This window comes from Hibiscus syriacus, unplaced genomic scaffold (assembly GCF_006381635.1).
Source record: "Hibiscus syriacus cultivar Baekdansim isolate YM2019G1 unplaced genomic scaffold, ASM638163v2 tig00112114_pilon, whole genome shotgun sequence".
Taxonomy (NCBI): Eukaryota; Viridiplantae; Streptophyta; class Magnoliopsida; order Malvales; family Malvaceae; genus Hibiscus; species Hibiscus syriacus.
This window is the reverse complement of record NW_024063255.1, coordinates 420,205-438,902: the sequence shown is the minus strand read 5'-3', so window position 1 is coordinate 438,902 and position 18,698 is coordinate 420,205. Positions and strand designations below refer to the sequence as shown.

The window sequence follows — 18,698 nt, the reverse complement described above, 5'->3', positions numbered from 1 at the left end:
TTTGTTGATCGGAACAGAGTGATTATAGCGGTTAGAACCATACAATTCATATTTTTTTGATTTATACATAAAATTACAATTTATTAATCGATTAATTCAGATTCAATCTTGAATTGTTCGTCCAGCTCAATTGGTAGAGCGCAAGACTCTTAACCTTGTGGTTGTGGGCATAGGGTCTCAACCTGGCGTTGGGGGCAACCTACTATCCTACCTCCCCTTTATCCCATTATATATGAGAATAGGATCATATAATTTTATTGAGATTCAATCTTATAGAAATAGATATGAATGATCTCTCAACTCAATTTTCTCCAATCACAATATTAAAATTTGAATCTCTTATATTTACATAAACGATTTAAAGTCAATCTTATTAAACTAATTTATATCTATTATTGCTTTTTCAAAATATTATAAATATTTTTCTTTCATAAAATAATAATTACCCCTTGAAGTAGTAGTTTCATGGGTGTGAAAATTGTAGACGTAATAAACACAAAAGAACAAAGTTTGAAAGGGTGTGAAACTCAGCTTGTGGTTTGGCTTTCCCTATCGTGGCGTTTGGTGGGAATTGTTAATTGCCGGAAACGGTGATTAAAGAGAAAAGTAGTACTAATTAAACGGTTTTAATGATAAATAAATTATTGTTATTTTTTAAAATTTTTGATTTGAATACTATATATATTATAAGTATAAACATTTAATATCAAAAGATTAAAAATTATCTTTCAACAAATAATATATTATACTTATACTTATGTCATATTATTTTAAAAGGAAAAAAAAAAAGTGGAGGGTGGAGGGTTAATATAGCGTCGGTTGCGGGTAAACCATGACAGGGAAAACACGTGGAGCAAACGTTGTTTTTCAAAGCTTGCCGCTTCCTTAAGCCTTTGCCTACTGCCCCTTTCTTTTATGTCTTCCTTCAGAGAAGGTTCTCTCTATGGATTTGGAGTTTGCTTTAGGTTTCTTTCTTCTTCAAACTTTCTTTATTTGTACATATGGTCGATGGGATGTTAGAAATAGCCGTGTATATATTAGTACTCAAAAATTTTATATAATTTAAATATTTTTTTATTAATTTTATTATTTTAAATTTATAATATAATTTGTTAAGAGTATGTGTCTGTTGATGAAAATAATTTTATCTCGTTAATCGTTAACAGTTCATCCCTTTTGTTTTGGGAAGAGGAGTCATAGCTCATAAGAATGCGACCGTTAGCCTATATTCTTACGTGACAGAGTTGATTATAAGAAATAGTAGAAAAATTGTGTGTAAATTATTGAAGGTTTTATCCCTGTTAGTTTTGATAAAGCAAGTATTTATAGTGATCAATAGTTTGTGGTGTAAAACATAATGTAATTATAATTATTCATAAGTTAACGGGCTAAATAGATACAATAATCAAATCTTAGATTTCGTTTTGATATATTACACGAATCTATCAAATGTTTTTTTATATTCTATAGTTGACTTGAAGGCACATGCTTAGAGGATACAAGCTCCGGTAAACGGAAGATATATTCAAAGATATTGACTGACAGAAAGCTGACAATTTTCGGAAGTTATTCTTATAAAATATAACAAGATTCCTTAATATAAGATCATACATATATTCCTATCAATTTTCAAAGGATATTTACTAATTTTTAATCGTGAAGAATATATATATATATATATATAATTTATCTTTTTACAAATTCAAATGTTACAAATTTTGATTTAAATATTCTAACTACTATTTTAAATATTATTGTTTTTAATAATTTAAATTGATTATAAGGTAATATTTGTTTAATTTTCTACCATATTAATAATACATCATCTGATAAACGTAATTATTCGAATTTGAGTATTCTAGAGAGAATAACATTTTTTTTACCACTGAAACTATTCAATGAGTTCAAATATTTTAATTACTATTAACCTAATCATATTTGAGTTTAATAAATTGTTTTTATTAAATAAATATTCAATTTAATTAACTAAAAATATTGATAAGTACTAATTTTAGGGGTTATTTGATAAAATGTTCAAATTCAATAAAAAAAAGTATTCAAGAGTTAATATATTAACCTAATCATATTTTAAAATTAAATAAAAATATATCAACCTAAATTAATAAAATATAAAAATTAATTTGATAAAATTTCCAAATTCAAGTGTTAAAACAATATAGACAAAAAAAAATCTAAATTTAGCTATGAAGCCTACAATATAATATAGTTCAAGACGGACAGATTTCTTATGAGATTTAAATGTATTATTTCTATGTGCAAGTTAGATTGACTCGAAAAATTATTATTTTTTAAATCAATTCATAATTTTATAGTTTTGGTTTAGTTTAAAATAATTTTAAATTCGATGGATTTGAATTTGGATTTTGCTTTAGGAATTCTTTCTTCTTCATTTTCTTTATCTGTAGAGATGGATCAATAGGATGTTAGAAATAGTCGTGTATATTAATATTCTAATTTTGTATAACTTAATATTTTTTATTAATTTATTTTTTTTATTTTTAAAATTTTGTTATTTTAATTTATAATATAATTTTTTAAAAGTTTGTGTCTGTTGATAGGAACAATTTATCTTATTGATCGATAGCGGTTCATCCCTTCTAATTTGGGAAGAGAGGCGCAACTTATAAGAATGCGACCGTTGATCTATATTTTCATGTGAGAGAGAGTTAATAATAAGAAATAGGAGAAAGATTGTGGGTAGATTACTAAAGGTTTTGCCCATCTTTAGTTTTGATTGAAGAGTATTTATAGTGACTATTAATTGATGGTGTCAGACATAGGATAATTATGATTATTCATAGATTAACTCGCTAAATAGATATCATAGTCAGATCTTGAATTTTATTCTAATATGTAAGGTAGATTTGTCAAAGTCTTGCTTATACAATATAATTGACTTGGAAGTGTATGCCTAGAGGATGCGGACTTTGATACACGGAGGATATGCCCGAAGGTCTTGACTAATAAAAAGCTGATAGCTTCAAGAAGTTATTATCTGAAAAGTATAACAAACCTCGTAACATAAAATCATACATTTATCCATGTATATTTTCAAATGACATTTATCAAGTTTTAATAGTGAATTATAATAGATAGTGTGAATTAGAATATATATATAGGATGATACTGCCACGATCAACGAGCACGAATGAGTATCGTTAATGATGAGCACTATTAAATTAATTTATAAAACGTTAAATTATAAAGCACTAAATGTATAATTATAAATTAGTTAAAAATCTAAATATAATTTAATAAAAATGCAATATTTATAAAACATTAGTTTTTAGGGTAAATTATATCATTAACCACCTAACTATTTATCCCTTTTACTTTAATCACCGATTTTTAAATTTTTTCAGTCGAGTCACCTAACTATTTAATTCTTGTCAATCAAGCCACATTCCGTTAAATATTAACGAAGGAGATGATTTGACAGTTAATAAAATTTGTATAATTACACATTTAATCATCATTACTTACATATCCTATTAATTTGGTCATAACTTTTATTTAATTCAGTAAATTTAATCCTCAATGGTGATATATGTCACTGTGTGATTGGAAGTTTTTTTTAATGTTTTTTATTTAATAAATTTCCATCCAATCAAATGGTGTCACGTGTCACCAATTGAATGAATGAAAAATAAATTAAATCAATAACAACAACTGGTGGGGTTTGAACCTAAGACGCAAGCAGAAAAACTAAACACCTTAACCACTAAGCTAGACCACTACATTTGTCTAGTATATAGAACATCATATATATAATTTATAATATAGTTAATAGTAATATAAGGACTCAAACATGAAATAATTGAATAGTACGAAAATATAAAATATATATAAACAAATGTTATAATTGATTAATAAATGAATATATTTTATTTATATTTTAAGTCGCATTTAATGCAAAAATTAAATTAAAATTGAATTTAATATGTTATAATTGAAATGTATCATTTTATATATTTTAAATTAATAAATTGTTTCCATTATTTTAATTTTATTGAACTAAAATGTATCATATCTTATATTTTAAAATATTATAACATTGATCGGATTCTAATCTTATTTAACAACTCTATATTAAAATAGACTAATCCAATAAAATCAAGTTTCCCCTAAATTTTACTACAAATATATAATTAATAAATAATAAAATATATAATTCTTACTCTAATCGGAAAATAAACAAGTTAACGAGGATTAATTAAGAGATGTGATTAAGATTTAAGACTTACTTAGAAACGTAAAGCTAGCCTTAATTGCCATATACTGGAAGAGCACCACCCGTCTTTCAATTCTCTGTGCTTTTATCCATATCTTATCATAAGTTCACTTGCGGTTGAAGTATCTACGTCTTACCAAAAATTAATTTGAAATCACTTTAGTTCACTTGCAGTATCTACATCGAGTTAGAGTTGGAGGGGGAAGCTTTAGTTCATATATACAGCAACGATACTTCCAGTCGATGCCAATGGCCTAGTATTACTTGCAATCACAATGGCAGTGTGATTGAGATTCTTTTATCACAAATAAGTGTTTGCTTTGATCACATCTACCATGGAATTGGGGGAATTCAATACAATAAAGAGCTTGTCAAATGTGCCTAAACTCCCGTATGATAATTGTTGATAGGTCCAAATGGGTTGTGGTGGCTATTAGCGGTTCACCTTTTTTGATTTGGACAGCGAGTTGTAGTTGGTGGTGGATTGATCGTTGATTGGTGTCAAAGTGCTTTGTCTCTATGAAGAGGTAAAACATGAAGTAGTTAAGTAAAGGTCAGGTGGTTTCATTGAGGTCACATCCCATCTCTCGGTCATGCTTGAGAGTTTTTATAGGCACGCGTAAATGTGTGTCAGTCGTAGAGTTATATTAGCTATTCGTAGACTAGCCTGTTAGGTAGATACAATCATGTGGCATTGGATTTGGCTATGTAGGTCACATGAACCTATCAAATATCATATTAACTAGTTGTAGCTTCCTAAGGGATGTTAGATATTCAAGATTATTCTTCCGAAAATGTTCTATGAATCTAGCACTCAAGTGTTAATCAAACAAAACTTAATTCATTGGATCATACAATTATTAGTGATCATCATCAAAGGAGAAAAGAAAAGATGAGACCATTCTTTCTAAAGAAAAAAAACAAAAGGCTCATCTTTCCCTTAACCTAACTGGTAATCCACCTTTCATCCTAAGAGTTAAAGACAACCCACCTTTGGAAAATCTTTCGATTACGACACTTCACACCCAAAGGTAAACAATACCAAGAGGATTTTGATGAAACACAATTGATAACAATGGAACGACGAAATTCCATCGTGAAATACTAATGTTATTCATTAATCACTTGTAGGTCGTACTGGATTTGGGGAGCCACAAGACAATCACAAACAACATGATCAATTGATTCCACGACATGTCAAACAATACAAGAAGGACAATTTGTTCCCATCAGATGAATTCCAATTGTTACCTTGACTCCTGTTGCTTCATTAGTTGAACCATTTTGCCTTTATTCCAGCTGGAGGAGGTACGGCCTCCCTGATCAGGAGAAAGCAAGTAAAGAGGTTGGAAAAATTGTGAAAAATAATATTTTGGCCCATAACCTTCACATTATTAGCACAACGCTCTAAACCGGCTGAGCTAATAGGCCATTAATAGGATAAGTTGCAAAATTCATTGACGCTTAGGCATGTAAATGAATTGAACACACAAGAACGGAGGTATGTTCATGTTCGTTCATTTAATAAATAAACGAACAAATTTTTTTTTGTTCATGTTCGTTCATTAAGGAATATAGCTTGTTCATGTTCGTTCATTTAAGTGATAAACGAACATAAACGAACGTAAACGAATACAAACGAATGAACATAAACGAACATAATAAATGAACATAAACGAACAACACAAACACACAAAAAACTTATTCGAACACAACAAATGAATGTAAAAAAAATAAACAATAAGAATAACAACTTAAAATTATTTAATATAACCTGCAACTTTAGAGTTAATTTGTTCGAATACGACATAAGCATACATAAATCATAAATAAGCTACATGAACATAATAAAGACTTAAAGTTAATTTGTTCAACAAAACAATCTTCATGAAATCCAAACAACTTCAATAATCTTCGTAACATATTCAATTTGCCCTCTGTTTGAACATATAATCAAACGTTCACGAACGTTAACGAACGAACGAGCCCTTTGTTCGTGTTTGTCCATTCAATTAAACGAGCTTCTCACCGCACGGTTCATGAACGGTTCACTGAACGTTCAGTTCATTTATAAGCCTATTGACGCTAGAAGGAGGGTTTGAACCTCCGACCTTGTGGTTAACAGCCACACGCTCTAACCAACTGAGCTATTCCAGCCTTTTGCTTCAAACGACTTTTATGTTTTTATTTCTTGTAATTATTCATACATATGTGAGGATGGAAGAATCTTTGGAGCAAGTGATTTCATTATGATAATTAAGACTAATAAATAATAAATTTGTCTAAAAATAAATAATTACTTAAATGAGTTTTTAAATAATCTTTTATTCTTTTCATTAAATATCACAATCTTTTATTATGGTTAAATCAATCAAATAAAATAACATATATTATCGGTAATGTGAGTACATTGTATAATCATACTCTTAGAGTTAATCTTATATCAATGAACCAAACACATTCAAGAAATGCGGCATCCTACTCTTAATAAGAGAATCATGTTCAAGCCTTGAAACACGATTATTAAGATGAATAGCCACCAACTTTGATGAATTAAAGTTATGAAGCTCAATCAAGATTAAATATCCAACAAAACTCCTTTAATTTAACAATCATATTTTGTTTTGGTCGCATGTCTCCTTTAATTAACAACGTTGAATATTCTTTGTTTTTCATTCGATTCAAATTCTCCATTAAATCAGGACTTAAACCAATCAAATTTATTTTCAAGCAAATCTTTACTATAACTATTTTAAAAAAACATAATTTTTAATATTTCTTCGACTTTTTTAAATAGATCTCGAACCACTTCTTCTATCCTTCTATAATTTAGGTACCAAAAATATATTTTTTATTTGATGTTTTTACCAACTTAAATATTTCGAGAAATTAGCTAGTTATATCAATTAAGGCCTTTTATTTTCATGGTATTGATTAAATTTAGAAATTAGTAAACATACAAAAATTTCATATCTTAATAATTTAAGTAAATTGAAGGGGGGGGGGGGGGAAATACTCCATATGGCAGTAAATTTCATCTTTCCTTCACCCTAACTGGTAACCCACCTTTCATCCTAAGAGTTAAAGACAACAAGTGTTGTGGACTCTCCTCTTTCCCTTGAACCTCCACCACAAACCTCTCCATCACAGCTGCCACAATCGATTTCATCTGAATATAAGCCATATCTTTCCCTAAACACATCCTTGGTCCCCCATGGAATATGGGGAATTTAAATGGATTCTCTTGCCTGTATTTCCCATGCTCATCCAGCCACCTCTCCGGCCAATATTCTTCGCAATTCTTGCCCCATATCGCCTCGCATACGCATGATAGGTGAGAAACCAATCTTTCCCTATGAACGTACCGTCCGGAAGTATGTCGTCGTTTAGACATGCTTTCGTGTCGACGGGGACCGGCGGGTACAATCTCATACTCTCGGAGATCGATGCGTGAAGATAGTGCATGTCACGTAGTTCGTCGAATGTGTAAGCGTCGCCGATGGTTTTTCCATACTGTGTACGTATCGTTTCGAGTTCGTTTAGTATGTTTCGTTCTACGTTTTTATTTTGTGATAGTAACCAAAAGAACCAACTAAGAGCTGAAGATGTTGTGTCTCGTCCTGCTAGGATGAAGCTTATGATGATATCCCGGAGAAACTCAGGTGAATTGTCGTCGTTTTCGATGAACCTGGAGAGTAAGTCTCTGTCTTCGGTTTCGTCTTTGGATTGCAATCTTGTGTTTATGATGTTATAGGTGAATTCGTGAACGATCTCGATCGATTTCTTCAAGTTCTTCTCCGATCCAATGTTGAGAAACTTGCTTAACTTCCATAGAAAGGGGAAAGCATACATGAATCTACCGGAACTGAGCGTTGCAGCCTCTTCGAAGGCACGCATGAAATGAGAACCATTTCCGGTGCCGGCGAGACAACCGGGGTCGACATTGAAAGCCAATTTGCATATGTTATCGAAAGCGAATTGCTCCAAAATATCTTGCAAATCCAGTACCTGTTAAAAACAAAGGAAATTCTTATGCATTCATGAGTTAAATTATTATTCTATGATTATTTATAACTTGTACAAATGTATTTATAAAAAATGTTACAAAATAATTTAATGAATATGCATGTACTTTATCAGTAATAACACAAGGCGTAATATCAAAATTAGTCTATAATATTTGTTAAAATACTTATTTTGACTCTTATTTCTTTTTCTTCAAGTATTTTAGATTCATTTTATTTTATAGTAAAAAGGCTCCTAAAATTTAGAAAAATAGTCATTTAACTCCTATTCTCTTTTTAGAGTATTTTACTTTTTAGCGTCTAAATGTTCCTATTTAGAAGGGTTAATTGTATCTTAATAAACAATATAAGAAATATTTTATTTCCAAGCATACCTGATTGGTTTGGTAAGCCTGGTAGAGGACGGCTAATTTACTTAACTGACACCTTTTGTTTGTAATATTCTCTTTTTAACACCCGTTGACCAATATTTCCTGAAGTAGCACCCATTCGGCTGACGTGGCTCAAAGGCGCATCCCCGGGGACGCGCCTTCCATTAAATGTCATAAATGCCCTAATCCGTTTCCCCCCAACTACCCCTACTCCTCTCCTATAGCTTTATTAAAAAAAAGAATGGAAATATAAACATTACCTACGGGTTTGGCATTCAGAAACATCACCCACCTTCCCCATTCTTTTCCACTAAATGATTTAATGAGGTTAAGGTTCTATATTATATTTAAAGGGTCAAGTATACCAATTACCAAAGGTCATTGAATTATATTTAAATGATTATTTTTATCATCTATTTTCTAAAAATAATAAGATGATTATTGGACTTATCAATCTATTTTAAAATAATCAATGTGATGTTATAATAAGTGTAAAAGTTTAATGATTATTTTATAATATTTTGATAAAAATGTAATGGTCATTTTTAAATAGTTCGATAAAAATTTAATAATTATTCTAAATTGGTTTTTAAATTTTTGAATATTTTAAATTCATCTTCAAGGTATGACCCTCATTCTATAATGATCCCCAAAATTTTATATGTTCTAATTTCATCCTCAAACTTTTTAATGTTTTAGGGGGAATTATTGGAATGTTCGAAAGTTTAGAGATGAATTTAGAATGAGGGTATAATCTAGGGGTAGATTTAGAATATTCAAAAGTTTGAATATCAATTAATATTAGCCATAATTTAGGGATAAAATTAAAGTGTTCAAGTGTTTAAGGTTAAGATTAATTTAGAATAAATGTTATAGTTTGAACAATTAACTCATAAAAATATTAGAAGGGTCATTTATGACATTTAATGGAAGGTGTGTCTCCGGAGATGCGCCTTCCACATGTGATATCCGAGTCATCAGAATCCCACGAAAACGCGTCCCCAGAAATGCGCCTTTGAGCCACGTCAGACGAATGAGTACTACTTCAGAAAATATTGATCAACGGATGTTAAAAAAAATATTACAGACAAAAGGTGTAGTTAAGTAAGTTAAGTAAATTAGCCGATAGAGGACAGGGATCAACCTCGTGGAAATCTCGAGCCTAACGCTATCCATCATGAAAATTCGAAGCGATTTGGTACTGAACTCGTAGCTCGCCGTCTTTCTTTGAATCTTCCAAAGCTCGCCATCGGAGTTGAAGATTCCTCGGCCGAGGAAGTCCTTGAGCATCCAAATGAACCGCTCCCCTTTCGGGTACTTCTCGAAGTTGTTCTTCAGAGCATACTCCACGTTCAAAGGATTCGCCGTTATCACCCCATGGATCTTCCCGGGACACCGCCGTAGGATCTTGGTCGTCCAATCGAGGAACCGGTGCTGGTTTTCAAGAACTCAGGCAAGGAACCGAGTATGGGGTAGGTTTTGAAGCCGTGATTGTTTATCCGTTTATGGTGTAATCTGAAGAAGTAGTAACAATAAAGAATGATGAGAGAAAGGAGGAGAAAACACTGAAATAAGCAAAACAGGTCCATTTCTATGGCTAGAGCTTGAGGGGAGTGGAGATTTTGAGTAAAGTGATAAGATTTGTTGTTTTTTTGGGATTTGGTGGTGGAGAAAATGGGGAATGGATCATCCGATTGAAGTTAGGTCAAGTTTTCGATAAATTTGATTTGAGCCGAAAATATAAACTCCAATTGAAATCTAATTTAACTTGGATTTAGGGTGATTTCACATTATTCGAAATTTGACTTGTTTTTGAGATAAATTCGAACTCAATTTGATACAAATATATTTGTAAAAAGATTTCTTTATTTTATTCAATAAATAAGTATCTAATTAAAAAAATAATATAGGAAAAGATATTATTTTAATTTTTCTTAAATATATAATTATATTATTTTTGGGGTCAGATCAGGTCAAATATTTTTACCCTAAATTCGAACTCAATATATTTTTCAAAAAAATCAACCAATAAGATCAATTCGAGTCGAAACTCATCAAGTTCGAATCTCGTGTTCATCCTTACTTTCATTAAAAGTGGGTTGAGAGTTAGCCAAACAACTTGTGAACAGGAGTAAGGTGTTATAAATCATATTCATGGAAGATAATATTCTATTAATGAAAAAACAATTAAAAGGTAGATGCATGGGACAAGGAGATGAGGTTGCAAGATATAGATATGCATTGAGTTATCATCTTCTTGTGGGAGCTCAAGTTTCCACGTTCTTAGCTTCTCCATCCACTACCATAATCCAATTTCCTCACTTCCTCACAACTTCATCATTAAATAAATATTAAAAAAAATTAGGGTGTGGGAAATTTGTTTTGTTTATAGTAAAAAAATGGTCTAATTATTATGTGAGATTGTTGATTTTTTTTATAAAAATTTTCTATCAATTAAAATATTAGAGGAACATGAAGATTCGATTTTCCTCTAAATGATTTTTTATATTTTTTTATTTCAAAATATTATAAAAATAAGACGGAAATAAAAATATCATGATTTGAGAAATAACTAAAGAAAGATAATTTTGGAATAAAAAACTTAAAAATATTTAATTCGTAGAAATAACCAAAGAGTAACTTATTAAAACTCCTCCACAACACTAGGTTCATCTGAGGATAACTAAATGTTAGGTATATTTTTAAATAAAATAAAGTTTAAACACCAAAATATAATAAAAATAATAATTTAAATACTAAATGTATAATATACCCTTTTTTTACTTGGTGAAAAAACATCATCGATCTCTTACAACTCATCATCATTCTTGTTCCTTATTCAATATATTTTAATGATTCATCTTCAATTTCTTCATCTGGTTCGTCCTTGACTTCTTCAATTTTTTTGGGTCCTCATCTCTCTCCACGTTATAGAGGTAAACCCTCATTATCAGAGCCATACAGATAACTTTATGTTAAGGGTTAATTTCTAAAATTTTACCAGGAAATGAACGTACAAAGTTATATAAAATGAAAATAGATTATTAATTAAAAATATAAATAATTATCAAAATTATATATTAATTTAAAATTTTTAAGAAAATGATCGTCCTCACATGTGTCCTACCGTCCGTCCCTGCTCATTACCTCGTTTAATTACGTCGTTTATATTTACATTATTAAACTACCTATTAACTTTACTGTCCCTTCCCCGATTAATATTATCCAATCCCGTACCAACTAGTTCACTATTATTGACTATTTTTCCATGGTCAACAATGTTCTCCCGATTATATCCCTAGTCGGCTAGTCGAATACCAAAACATGTATCGATAGTGCCAATGGGGGCCAATTAGAAGGATCAACACAGTGATCTACGAACACAGTAATCTCTCCTTTAACTAAGCAATGGCCTTATTAGGTCAGGAAAAGATTTGTTATCCCAACACAATACTAAACCATCAATTAGGATGAGCGTTCGATCGAATAAAAAATTTATAAGTTATTTGAGTTAACAAGTCTTGTTTTATAATTCAAACTTTATTTAAAATATTTTTGAGTCGAGTTGAACTTATAAAATTTATTCAATAATTTTCGGTAACCATATACAATACATATATATTTCTTCATATTTTATATATGTGATATACTTATATCATACAAAGTCGAGTGACTCGACTCAAACTTGAAAATCAATCTACTAATTATTAAATTTTTTGAGTTATTCGAGTTCTATTTTATAATTCAATTCGAATTTGTAATTTTGTCAAGTCAAATCAAATTTATAAAATTACAACTCGAAATCAATTCAAGTCGAGTTTTACTCAACTCTACCCTCGGGCCTCATCCAAATGAGCATTATTTCCTTTCTTACATTTAAATCCAATAAATTTCAGTCATTTTTTTCATTTACTTTCCTTAAACCCTAATCTTGTTCAACTCAATTTTAATTTTTAATTCGGTTATAAGGTAAAAATAATTAAATTGAAAAATATTTTATATATTACCATATACATATGCGCATATATGATATATTTGTCGGTCTATTTGTCAATATATATAATATCAAATTATTTAAATTATGTAAAACTAGGAGGAGAGAAAGGATGTGTGAAAAAAATGTAGTAAATGTTATTCCTAATTAAAATTAATAAAATATATTTAAATTTCATTGTAAAAAATTTATTAATTATTTTTTTCTAGATGTTCTCTCAATAAAATAAATTTCAGATTTATATGTGTATATATATTTTTATTCTAAAGAAGAAAAATTAAAAGCTAGAACGATAAAAGCGATCTTAGTCAAAACTCCTAGCAGTCTCGTGCATCTTCATAGAACGTCAAGTTTATTTCTGGAGGAGGATCGTTGAAAAGATGAACATCAAAGGGACGATTCCAGGCCAGCCGCGCCGTAACATCCGCCACTCAGTTACGTTCCCCTGAGGCGTAGACAAAAAGCAGCTTCCAATTCCTTTTAAGGGCCGTTTGAAAATGCTTATAAGCGTTTCTGGTCTAAAAATCTGTTTGAAGCGCAAAAACAATTATGAACACCTCATTTTCAGTAAAAAAAAAATCATGTTTCAAATAAGCTTATCGATTTAAACTAAGAAACTGAAAAAATGGTACTCTTGCGTTAGAAAAGCTCGTGATAAATTGATGAAAATGACGCATAATTCAACCACCGAAACCGAACAACGTCCATTAGTTTTGGTATCGAAAAACGACAGCCAAGCACCTTCATGAACTCGGAAAACACCGCCGCCACACGTAGCTAGTCTTGTATCAACCCGCTGAGCACCATCCGTGTCGAGCTTGATCCACCCAAAGTGAGGAGCTGACCATGAGGCATTCCGGTTGACTGAGTTGGCGTGATTACCCACCATGGCTGTCCGCATAGATTGCGCATGCACTGCCTCCATTTGGAGGCGTCTTCCCGTCTGCAATACACTCTCTTCCGCACGATATTCTGGTTCAAACAACAGCCGGTTTCGACGCGTCCATAGGCACCATAATATCGAACCAAAGAGGATGTCCCAATCAGCTGAAAAAAGTGGAAAATAATTCGGTTGATTGATGTTCTTGAGAATCCAATTTTTGAATACCCAGAAGAGGAAACCAGATCGCTTACCTTCGCAGCATTGAGCTCTGTTAATACTTTTGAATTGTTTTGGGATACGATGCGGGAACACTAGTTGAGGTCCTTTGCTCTTACATTTAGTAACAAAATAAAGGGTAAATTATAAATTTAGTACCTGAATTATTACTTTTATTCCGTTTTAATACTCGAACTTTATTTTATTTTAAAATCATATTTAACGTTTGCTTTAGGTTTCATTTTGGTATCATATTGTTAAAAACTTAACGGAAATGTTAACATGTCACTAAAAAATAATGTCATGTCATCAAAAAAAAATATAACGTCAACAATTTTGTTAATCTTTTAACAGCAAGGTACCAAATTGAAATATAAATTAAATTTTGGGTATGATTTTGAACAAAATAAAGTTTAACTATTAAAATGAAACAAAAATAATAATTTATATTCTAAACATGTAATTTACTCTTAAATAAAATTATGTATTCTTCTCGTTAAAATTAAAAAAAAATAAAAATTATTATTAAAATTTATAAATTAAAATAACAATTTAGATACTAGAAGTATAAATATCCACTGATCGAAACCTAATTCTAATAATCGGGAGTTTCATATTTGCTACCAATTCGCCGTGTGGGCTATCCAATTGAACTTATGTTCGATCTATAGAACAGAGACCTTTAATTGCTTTATTTATAGATTCTAAAAATATAAATATCAAAATAATAATATTAATTATTATTTATACAAAATTATTTTAATAAATTTTTAATTGCATTAACATCAAATCAATATCAATTTAGAAATTTAATAATAGTACAGGTAACAAATATATTTTTTATCCAAAAAGCACGGTGAACACCAAATCAACATGTTAAAATATTTTATTGGAGAAATATTAAATAATTACACATTGTTTGCTCGTCTAGACTTGTTTATAGTCACTTGATTTTGAATTTAAATCTTACAGCAAACATTCTTATTTTCTTTTTTTTAGTTATAAATACTTTTTCTTAAACAATTTTTTCTTATCATTAATATAATGTAATTGTATTTGCTATATATTATTTTTAAAAGGTTTTTTTAAAAGTAAAATGCCAAAATAAAAACACTTACATTAAATGAACATGAGAGAGGTGATAGTTCAAAAAAGAATTAAAAGGTAAAACTCATTTTCCATTTTTGACGACAAATGCAATTTCTCTCTTACATGACTGGAGCTGTTAAGGACGTGATAGACTTTATGAATGCTTAATGTGATAATCCACGATGGGGTTGGTTCGATCAAGAATCAAGATCTTCGAATATGACTAAAACTTCTTTTTATTAGTCTTGATTGATAATATCTATTCGCAAAACTCTTAATCATTTGACAATGAATACTCAAACATCCCTACAAACGTCGTGTTCGAACCCGTAACCTCTAGGGATAACAGTCATCCCTTTGACCACTGATATCGTTTGGTTCGTGCTCGAGTATGACTAGAACTTAATAACGAAGAATGGTACTACTCCCACTGGAATTAAGAAAGGCCCCTAGGGGAGTGGAGAATGGTGACATATTGCCAGAAAATGGAAGCCTCGGATACTTTCTGAATTCATCAATCAGATCTACAACTACAATACAACCAAAATTCTAAATAACTCGTAAAGGTCGATATGAGATTTTTCCAACACTCGCATTTCTTACGATATAAACCCTATTTAAAGAAGACAGAATTAAACAATTCTCAGCATGATTTAGTTATATCATAGCAAAGTATAATTTACCTCCTCAGGATGCCACCAGAACTAATACAAGTAGATGAATCCGCATCACTATGCTGCAAAGTTTTTCGACTTTGAAGCAAATGTTTCGGCTACCAATAGAGGGAAAGCAATAGTTGCGTCACAATGTACCTGATTCGATACAATCATGAAACGGGTCAGGAACTAAAGTACATAAAAGTAGAAGGCAAGAAAGGGTACCGAGGAATGACAGAACTTATTAAAGTTGAAATATAATTTGTGGAGAGTACCTAATGATAGAGGCTGAGAAGCGGCAGGGTACTACAAAGGCATACCTTAACTGTTTTAGCAGAGCCTCGTATCTTTCCCCATGAAACAGCCTCATCCGGGTGGGCTCCAGAGTCGCTACCATCATACTCTTGAGCCGTATTTATGTAAACAGCATAATCGGCACCATTACGCATCATATTAGCATTACAGATATGATGCTTCGGCAATCCGCCTCCTAAAATTATCATTCCTGTTCTCCTAGGACTTGCATGGACTGCTTCACCGTTCATGGCTCTAATCTCTGCTCAAAAAGAAATCTAGCTAGATAATCATATCTCCATCCTAAAGAAGCAGCAGTAAACAAGCAATGAAGATGAAATATGAAAGACCTACCTTGCACTACATCAATTATCAGACCCGGGCTGCGGAAAGAATGAAAATACAACATATCCCCTAAAGAGCCGTCTGTTAAGCCAGGACAGAAAACAGGAATATTGTTCTGAAAAATACACAAATAAATAACAAAAATGAGTGGCAGAAGGAAAATTGGATGCTACTAACATTATGCAGACAAGTCCTTAAAGATTTCAATTGCATAGAGCAAAATTACAAAACCAGATACCTAACCTTCCTAATAAAGGAAAAGATAAACTTCTTAAACATGAAATGAGATACATGTTCTATAACGTTCCAGTTGCTTGGGAACTCATTAATGGGACCTTCTTCAGTAATAAATAAATTCAATCACTTTGTCAAGATGATATTATGATAGTAATTGGCATGACTAGAATCTACATTGTAGTAGAAAGGAAAGAATGTAGGTAGTTCAGTATCGCAATCTCTTCGCAGCAAAAAATCCAATATTTCAAATAGATTAAAAAATATATAACTAACTTTATTAGTAACATATATAACTTCAATGGGGACATAGTTAATGAATGATGATTATACAGAAATACCTACACAAAAGCGAGGGAAAAAGCAGTTACATTCTCATAGCGTTAGGCTGAATTGTTATAACACTTGCCTTGTACGCCCAATAGAGGTATGAACTTCCATTATTTATTTCTCATCCCAAGCGTGCAATTAACTTTGACGGTGTCCACAATACATTCTGTTAAAAGCAAAAACAAGAAGTAAGAAGGAAATCAACAGAAATGGCAGATGCCACTAACCACAAGAGAAACAACTACTGACGGTAACTCAAATATCTGGAAGAGAGTACAAATGAGAGCTGAACTATTCTACCATACAAAATAAATTGAATTGAGAAATCATCTTTTCAGCATTTATGGAAAACTAAAAGGTCCCAAAATCATTGTGCCAATTCAAACTTATCAGACTAACTAGAGGGTATGATCTATGTTTACTTGGACTCAGGTACAAGTTTCATATATATGGACGTGCCTGGCACTATGTTACAATTTTCTCTAAGTATTTATAGGAAATTGGGAAATCTTTGGAGGGTCATAGCCCATACCCATACCTGGAAATGTGTCGGACTTGGATACTCTACAAACATAAGAGAAAACGATGGATCAACAAGGTTATGACATGGCAGAGTCTATGTGTGTGTGAAAGTACCTCTTCAAGTTGTTCCTTCAACATCTGATCAAAAATTGGAATGATCCAATCCTCAAATTTGCAGTAATTGTCCTTAGGAACCAACAAGTTTCCAATGCGGTTCAATCCTCTTGAGCGTAACTGAGCACCAGGTAGCAAAAAATCACCCTTATATGTTGGAGCAAGACACTTTATAAGATCTTCTTCTATGCCACCAGTTGTAGTTACAATTACATCTACCTGAAATCATTTCAAAAGCAACACTACTTAAATCAAGGTGCACACAGAACCAAGAAAACGATGACAGATTTTGGAATGAAGCCAAATAATAAAATCTGTATTCTGAAATACTATGTGATTTGAAACTCACCATGCAATGCTCAGTAAGATATCGAACAGTATCTCGAACACCAGACGAAATAAGATTTTATGTAAAACCCAAAACACCTTGGATCTCACAGATTCTCTGTAGGTAGGATCCTTCTCCTCTTCACTGCTGTCCTCGGTTATAGTCTCATCAGAAAGCCTCCAATCTAGCTTCATTGATTAATAATACTTTTATGAATTAAGCCAACAAGATAACTTCCAAAACATTAACTGTCATGTGGTAACATAAAATTGAACATTCAAATTGTGGTTTCATTTAATATATCAATTGTGAGGATGAAATGTATGCATTGCATAAAAACCAGTTGAGTTTTAATTTGAGTATATACTTATTTAAAAGGCAAACCCATGAATTTCAATTACACTAAATATGCATCCAATATATCTATAATTTTGAGAAATAATCATAAATGATTGAAATCAATACAATAAATAAATGAAACCAACCATGTCGTTGACAATTTCAATAGCTTCTCCAAGATTGGAAGCTTGAAATCCAGTGGAAAGCATGGATTTGAGAAGTGTAGAGTAGTTTACACCCTGGTTGAAATCATAACCCTCAATTCTAGTACAAGTCCCTTCAAGTGAATCCGAGTCTTTGAAAACTGTGGAATGTACAGATTTTATAAGCTTATCATCCATGATTTCCTTTTACCGCCTTTCGTTCTTCGCCAAGAAAACTACCAATAAAAGAAGAAGAAAAGAAAAGGCTACATATGATTAGCTTTATTACTTGAAAATGCAGCCACGAGCGTCCGAAAAAAAACTACAGTGACATATTGCACAACATACCAATGCCTGAATTGCTCCACTGTATCAAGAATACTAATTGCCGGGTTTTCTTCGTCGTCGGTGGTGGTGGTGGTGAGACGGTAACGGCGTCGGCGAGAAGGAGAAAGGGTAAGATTGTTGAGTCGAGAGGGGTGCGACTGAGACTGCGTGCTACAAAAGCTAAGTTTGACAACGAGGACGAGGGTTTGAAACTAAAGGTTTAAATATGTCAAAAG

The 18,698-nt window shown here is 31.4% G+C and overlaps 1 non-coding gene and 3 pseudogenes across 1 annotated transcript; all 4 read right to left on the bottom strand.

Moving 5' to 3' along the window:
* Positions 1-6,335: 6,335 nt before the first annotated feature.
* Positions 6,336-6,409, bottom strand: TRNAN-GUU. The gene has a single exon. It is a non-coding gene; the product is annotated as a tRNA-Asn (tRNA).
* Positions 6,410-7,276: 867 nt separating this feature from the next.
* LOC120174646 lies at positions 7,277-8,949 on the bottom strand (annotated as a pseudogene).
* A 609-nt stretch (positions 8,950-9,558) lies between these two features.
* LOC120174645 lies at positions 9,559-10,283 on the bottom strand (annotated as a pseudogene).
* A 5,267-nt stretch (positions 10,284-15,550) lies between these two features.
* On the bottom strand, positions 15,551-18,633 carry LOC120174564 (annotated as a pseudogene).
* Between the last annotated feature and the right edge of the window lie 65 nt (positions 18,634-18,698).